Source organism: Protopterus annectens, chromosome 5.part0 (genome assembly GCF_019279795.1).
Source record: "Protopterus annectens isolate FY-2018-M chromosome 5.part0, PAN1.0, whole genome shotgun sequence".
Lineage (NCBI taxonomy): Eukaryota > Metazoa > Chordata > Ceratodontiformes > Protopteridae > Protopterus > Protopterus annectens.
The window spans coordinates 51,484,102-51,491,420 of record NC_056735.1 but is presented as its reverse complement, the minus strand read 5'-3'; positions in this window follow the sequence as shown (position 1 = coordinate 51,491,420).

The following is a 7,319-nucleotide window of genomic DNA, read 5'->3' as shown; positions in this document are numbered from 1 at the left end:
ATCACATGTTATACTACATGTGATTGTCAAGGTCATATGCCATACATCAGGCAGGTGTACTGTTAACCTGTGCTGGTCTACATGGTGTTACACAGGGATGTATGCTAACTAGTACTATGATTGTGTAATTTGCATGCCTTCTGCTATGACACATGCATGCTGTTGTGTGCAACCCAGGGATGTATGATAACTACCACTATTATTGTCTGCGCTGCATGCCGTCTGCCAAAACACATGCATGTTGCATGCCTTCTGTCATATCACATGCATGTTGGGTGCCATTGCGTGTGTGTCTCTGTGTGTGTGTGTGTGTGTGTGTGTGTGTGTGTGTGTGTGTGTGTGTGTGTGTGTGTGTGTGTGTGTGTGTGTGTGTAATAAAGTAGTTAGGTCGGTGTTCTAATCCCAGACATGCCAAGTGTGTGTCTGTGTGTGTGTGTGTGTGTGTGTGTGTGTGTGTGTGTGTGTGTGTGTGTGTGTGTGTGTGTGTGTATGTCCCTGTTTGCCTGAGGACTGAATAATGCTTTTAGACCACTCACACTCCATACAATTCCTATTCCCACCTTTGGCAAGGCTGATGATGTCACCCACCTAGAAATACACTTCTGGGAGAGCTGTGTCCCAGCAATCTCGATAACGGATTCTGTAACTGCGTAATGCTGTAGTGTAATAAAGTAGTTAGGTCAGTGTTCTATTCCCAGACTTGCCAAGTGTGTGTGTGTGTGTGTGTGTGTGTGTGTGTGTGTGTGTGTGTGTGTGTGTGTGTGTGTCTGTGTGTGTATGTCCCCGTCTGCCTGAGGACTGAATAATGCTTTTAGACTGCTCACACTCCATATACCCACCTTTGGCAAGGCTGATGATGTCACCCACCTATAAATACACCTCTGGGAGTGCTGTGTCCCAGTAATCTCGGTAGCGCGTTCTGTAACTGCATAATGTTGTAGTGTAATAAAGTAGTTAGGTCAGTGTTCTAATCCCAGACTTGCCAAGTATGTGTGTGTGTGTGTGTGTGTGTGTGTGTGTGTGTGTGTGTGTGTGTGTGTGTGTGTGTGTGTGGGTGTGTATGTCCCCGTCTGCCTGAGGACTGAATAATGCTTTTAGACTGCTCACACTCCATACAATTCCTATACCCACCTTTGGCAAGGCTGATGATGTCAGCCACCTAGAAATCCACCTCTGGGAGTGCTGTGTCCCAGTAATCTCAGTAGCGGGCTCTGTAACTGCATAATGCTGTAGTGTAATAAAGTAGTTAGGTCAGTGTTCTAATTCCAGACTTGCCAAGTGTGTGTGTGTGTGTGTGTGTGTGTGTGTGTGTGTGTATGTCCCCGTCTGCCTGAGGACTGAATAATACTTTTAGACTGCTCACACTCTATACAATTCCTGTACCCACCTTTGGCAAGACTGATGATGTCAGCCACCAAGAAATACACCTCTGGGAGTACTGTAACGCAGTAATCTGGGTAGCGCATTCTGTAACTGCGTAATGCTGGAGTGTAATAAAGTAGTTAGGTCGGTGTTCTAATCCCAGACATGCCAGGTGTGTGCGTGTGTGTCTGCCTGTGTGAGACAAGTACACTTTCTGTACAAATTACATGGCCACCTTTGTCAATGCTGCTGTTGTCACCCACCTAGGTCTACACCTGTAAGTGTGCTGTAACCCAGTATTCGCCGTAGTGCGTGCCCTAAAAGCGTATTGCTGCAGTGTGATATGGTAGGTAGGGGTTCGAATACAGGACATGGCAAGTGTGTGTTTGTCTGTCAGAGGCTGTGTAGAGTTGGCTGTGAGTGTTTTACCATTGGACATGTTGGGGAGCGGATTTTGTAGTTTTCCTATGTGGTGTCCATCTTATGACATATTGGCCACCTCATGAGGAATACAGCTGTCAGTAAGCCACGGGACTATGTTGGCAAGCCATACCCCTACACCTGGCAAAAGGCCTGGTGAACAATGTATGCAACCCTACTAGTACCCGGTATATGTCCTGCACCCATGTGCCATGCACAAATACAGTTACCTAGGATATCCCGCTATGATGCTAGTACCATGCACATTGATGACACATAGTAGGCATGGTGTGAATGCAGTGGCCTGTAGAGGACATGGCACCCTGTACAGTGGTACAATAGGCACATATTAGCGGACATTGTGCCTTCACTATGTTCCCCACTGGATGCCTGCAACATATGTGGTGCCATCAAATGTGATCCACAAAGGCCATACAATGCCATACACATGTGCCCTGTATGGACCAATGCCACTGACACCAAGAATACCTATATCATACTATCAATGCAGGTGCAGGGTCGACCTGCTCACTATAAGCAGGATTCGCCACACCAGGCCAGTATTGGCATATCGGGGATAACAGTCTGTGTACACAATATGTGCCTGCCAAAACAGGTACACCTGTACATGCCACTGTACAGTATTGTGGGACATGCACATCCCAGGCAATGTCCATCAATGTCCATGTGAAGGACTATCAAACACAGGCATGGCATGCATTGCAAAGCTATGGCCATACACATTGGTAACCAGGATGTCAGGGCAGATCATGCAGTACCCATCTGTGTGGGACATTGCAGACACTACACCCCTGCACTGCACACCATTGTCGGGTGATGCGATGCCAAGGATTACCCCTCACCCAGCCTTGTACTGCCATCTAGCACAGCCAACCACTACACACCCATGAAGCAATGCATACATGCATGTCAGTACTGGCACCTTGTGTCTGCATGTGGGTTATGATGCTCCCAACCACAGTCACTCCCAGTATAACCCTCCTTGGCATACCAACAGATGTCAAACACTTTCACATGCCCTAACCCATAGAACCTCCAGATATGTCCTGTGCATTACTGCAGGGTGGCAAACTAAGTAGTTAGGTTTTGTATTTGTGGCCCTGGCAAAGAGTGTCAATGCGTGTCCATTAGAGAGTGTGGTTGTGGTGACGATGGCACCCGTTCACATGGACAGCCATGTTTGCCACACCTAATGTATGTCTACTATACCTCTTGCAGATGTCACTCACCTACACACATATATGTTCTTACAGCACAGCAACATGTCGCCTTTGTGGCACATGTAGTAACGTCATGCACATGTAATAGTAATGACTAGTCAGTCAGGTGTTTGACCCCTGTACTGTTAGGTGTGTGGCAGACGATGTTTAGGGTTAAGTCTCCAAGCCCTTCCCTGGTGTACTTTGCCTGTCCCACCCACACACTCTCTGGTGGATGTGAAGGTGTACAACTGCTCAGCAGCAGCATGTGTATTGTAAGTGATGGACATGATCAGGTGATAGCCTCTGCACCTATTGCAGTCCTCCTCTAGCTGATTGCATGTGGAACAGCTGTGATGGTGTTCCCATAGCCATTTGCATGATAAACACAGTACACTATCTAGGAAAAACATGTTGGTATTTGGCCATGACAGTCGCTGTGAATGGTACCTGGATGTGGTGTTCTGACACGGCATCACAGTTGATATCTGGATGTACCTCAAACATTATACACAGTGGGAAATAGCCTAAAGACAGGAGGTTGATGTGCCACACATGACTACAGCATGTAAGTGCAGCTATGCTGCATTGAGACTACTGCCTGTTTAACATGTGTGTAGAAATGGCTATTTTGCATGTTTTAATACAGACATGACAGTACTCTGTTCGTGAGGGACCCCCATCTGTAGGGCCATCTGTGAACTGGTCAGTGTGTGCAACCATTTGTTTCCTATGTTACACACTGAGCACACATCTTTGCACAGCAGAAGCATAGTATGAGGACTGCAGACAGAACATGATGATAGGAATGTGTTACTGCCATTGCATCCCTGACTGGACATATGTCACATGAAACAGTGGTATGACAGAAACTCTCTGGGGTTCCCAGTGACAAGCCAATAATGGGCAACTGTTCATAGCTGCGGTCACACGTCTACTACACATTGTATAGATGGCATGCAGTATATATGCATGTGTTGTGCTCCCTCTGCAAATGTATACCATCTGTTGTGTTGGGTTGATGGTGATATCTATGCATACTGTTGTAGGTAATCCTGTATGCTATTGTCTATCACTAAGCCATATGTGGGTTTAAATTGCAACACCATAGGCTGAATGGGTTGGGAGGTCCCGGCAGAACCTCCTGTCCCACTTCAGCTGACCATGGCACCGGGCACTAGCACATCTGGGGCCCAGCCTTGGACATCAACCTCTGTTGGCTCTGCACCACCTTCTGGTGGTACCACCACTGAGGATGGAGCATTTCCCCCCCCTGGGAGCAGGACCAGACAGGTACATGTCTGCTGTCATGCGGTCCTGGACATGTTGCATTGGGGGCTCACTAAGGGGTTCCAAAGCCAGATATGCAAGCTCAAGGGTGGAGTGTCACCTTTAAAGGGTGATGCTGCCTCTCCTGGACAGCCCCCATCACTGCCTCCTTTGCAGCTGTTTAGGTGCAGTGGTGGTTGCCCATGGCTGGGGACTTCTGTCCCACTGTTCCCATGGGCTTGTGAATGCCGAACACCCATCCCTGTCCGGCATGTATCCCCCCACATGTGTAATATACCAACCCTGTATGCTGTCTTTTCTGTGATCCTACCCTACCTATCCTCCACGACCATACCTACACTCCTTCCCCTACATCCGACTCTCACCTACGAAAACATAAGGCCAATTGGCTCCTATAACATCTGCCCTATACATAGCTGTCCATTACACACACGTGCCCACTGGACACATGTAACCCTTGTAATATGCATCACAACATACTCCTGTTATCCTCACCCCTGTTCCTCAGGCACATGATCCTGGTATGCACATCACTCCTAAATGGTCCAGGTACACATGATGAGGATGACCCCATTGTACACACAACACTACTGGTCCCTTTGTGGTTACCCCATTTACCGTTATCATGTTGATGATGTTGCACACAGCACCTTGCAAGAGTACTGTTCACACATAATGACTGGACAGGTACCGTTGTGTTAATTTACATTACATGCAGAGAGTGATGTATACGGCCAATGTACAACTATTTGCGTGTATGAATGATACATGTCTGTCTGAGGGAGTCTTCAGATCACCTAGAACAACACCACTACATAATACAGGCGTCGCTGGTGTTTCCCATTTCATTAGTTTGTAATGCTTTGTTGCCACATGGTATGTTCCTGATATAGCTCTATATATGTATGTAGCTATATGCTGGACATAAACACTCACATATACATCTACATGATGGGATACATTCCTATACTGCTGAATAACTGCGCTGTATGATATGTTTGTGGTACCGTCCGTTGTTTGTATATCTGCCATGGTGTATTGGTAATTCACATTAGCTGTGTGTGCAGGGTCCTGGTTCCAACCCTTGCAGAGGACGTTTATTTGACTGCAGGGTAGAACAAGGCCATTAGATACAGAGGGAGTAAGGCACATTAAAGCAGTTGGGAGCGGGTGTGCATGGGTTTGCATGACGTTAAGCACTGCTGACCTCTGGTTACAGCTTCTTAAACTTGGTTAGCCTCTACATTGCTTTACCAGTGCAATACTCACATACTGGTAGGCAAACACGCTTACACCCGCTCGCTCCCGCACTTGCAAATGCACCGACGTTGGTGCTTGCATCTGACACTCACACCCCTGGGTGGGAGTGAGGACCACAATATTACCTTGTGATGCCTATTACATCGGACTACAGTATCGGGAATGGCTGCCCATTAGGTGACGGCATGGCGTTCGACTGTACGGAATCGACGGCCTGTCCAGTGAATTAATCATATTATTTGTGTATTCCTCATACAATCTGCTCCCTTCTGGCTGATACATGGGAACCGAGACTCTTCAATAAAGACAAGTAGTTGGGTTGTGGGAGCCACATCCGTCAGCTGAGTCATGTTACCGCATACCTATTATAGGTTTGCCACCTTTTCAATTGGCCAAGGTGGGACTTTAAGGTTACCACCTGTCCCACTTTGTGAGGGACACTGCGAAAATAATCAAGACATAGCAAATGTCCTGATTACAGGACAATATTATATTCTACGTTTCATTAATAGTTGCATAATACAGTTAGTTTTTATATGAAACTTCTATATGTTATGTGAAGTAGCATAAGCAATTCAAATGTTACTAGAATAAGCTTTTATTTGTGCAAATAAGTATAATTCTGTACTATGCACGGCTGTAGGTATGTTTTGTCCTGGAAATTCTGACATTTCTTCATAACATGTCCCACTTTGGGCATTTGAAAATGTGGCAACCCTATAGGATCGTTATGTAGTGGTGTTAGATTTTGCATGGCAAAACATACCCACAGCCAGTACAAAGGGGGGTACTTCACTGTTTTGCATAAATAAAAGATTATTTTTGTAGCGTTATAGTTGCTTATACTGTTTTTTATAACATTTAGGTGTTTCAGATACAAAATAATTGTTTTATGCAACCACTACAGACAATATAGGAAATCTTTGTCCTAAATCACAGGACATTTGCCATAATTACAATTATTTTGCAGGACACAGCTGCCCAAAGAGGATTGTCCCTCGCAAAGGTGGACAGGTGGTAACCCCAACCCTATTATTATATCATCTTTCTAAGGTAGTCGGTGGAACATGTGCTTTCTCTCACTAGCAGACCTCTCATATGAATGGGGAAGAATGAACACTGAATCAGGGACACTGCATAACAACCTCAGGGACACATTTAGAAGTTTGGTGCTATTAACCTGACACATTGACAGACCCAGAGCACATATGTATTCATACACATTGTCTGAGGTACATGCTGTTTATGACTCTTACATGTTGTTGTTATTAATTACTTGTATTCCACCACCTTTCCTCCTAATGTCACTAGTTCTAGGAGGGTTTAGTTGGGACTGAGTTAGATTCTGATTCGTAATCATTGACGTCCCTGGTAATCGGGGAAAGTTCAATGATATGGTCTCTATGTGTTCCCCCAATGGTTTACGGACTATCCAGTAAATGCCCTAGGGCAGATAGCCTAGTATGAACCTATGAACCTATGTGATCTTAAGGTTTGGGAGGTATGGGCGTCTACTATGCCCACATTGGCATATTACTTACATCCACGGGGCGGTCCTAATACGGCTCTACCAGCCAACACCTGCACGCCTAGGCCCATAATCGCATACCCATAGTTCCCCTATCTGCCACTCCTCTACAGCACTCATCCTTACTGTGGGCGCAGGTGGGGTATAAACACACCCCTACACACTGCCCACTCTCCCCGTGTCGGGACACATGTTGTATGTTGTGTCAACCCATGTGTTATCAGGCTTGCACAACCTAC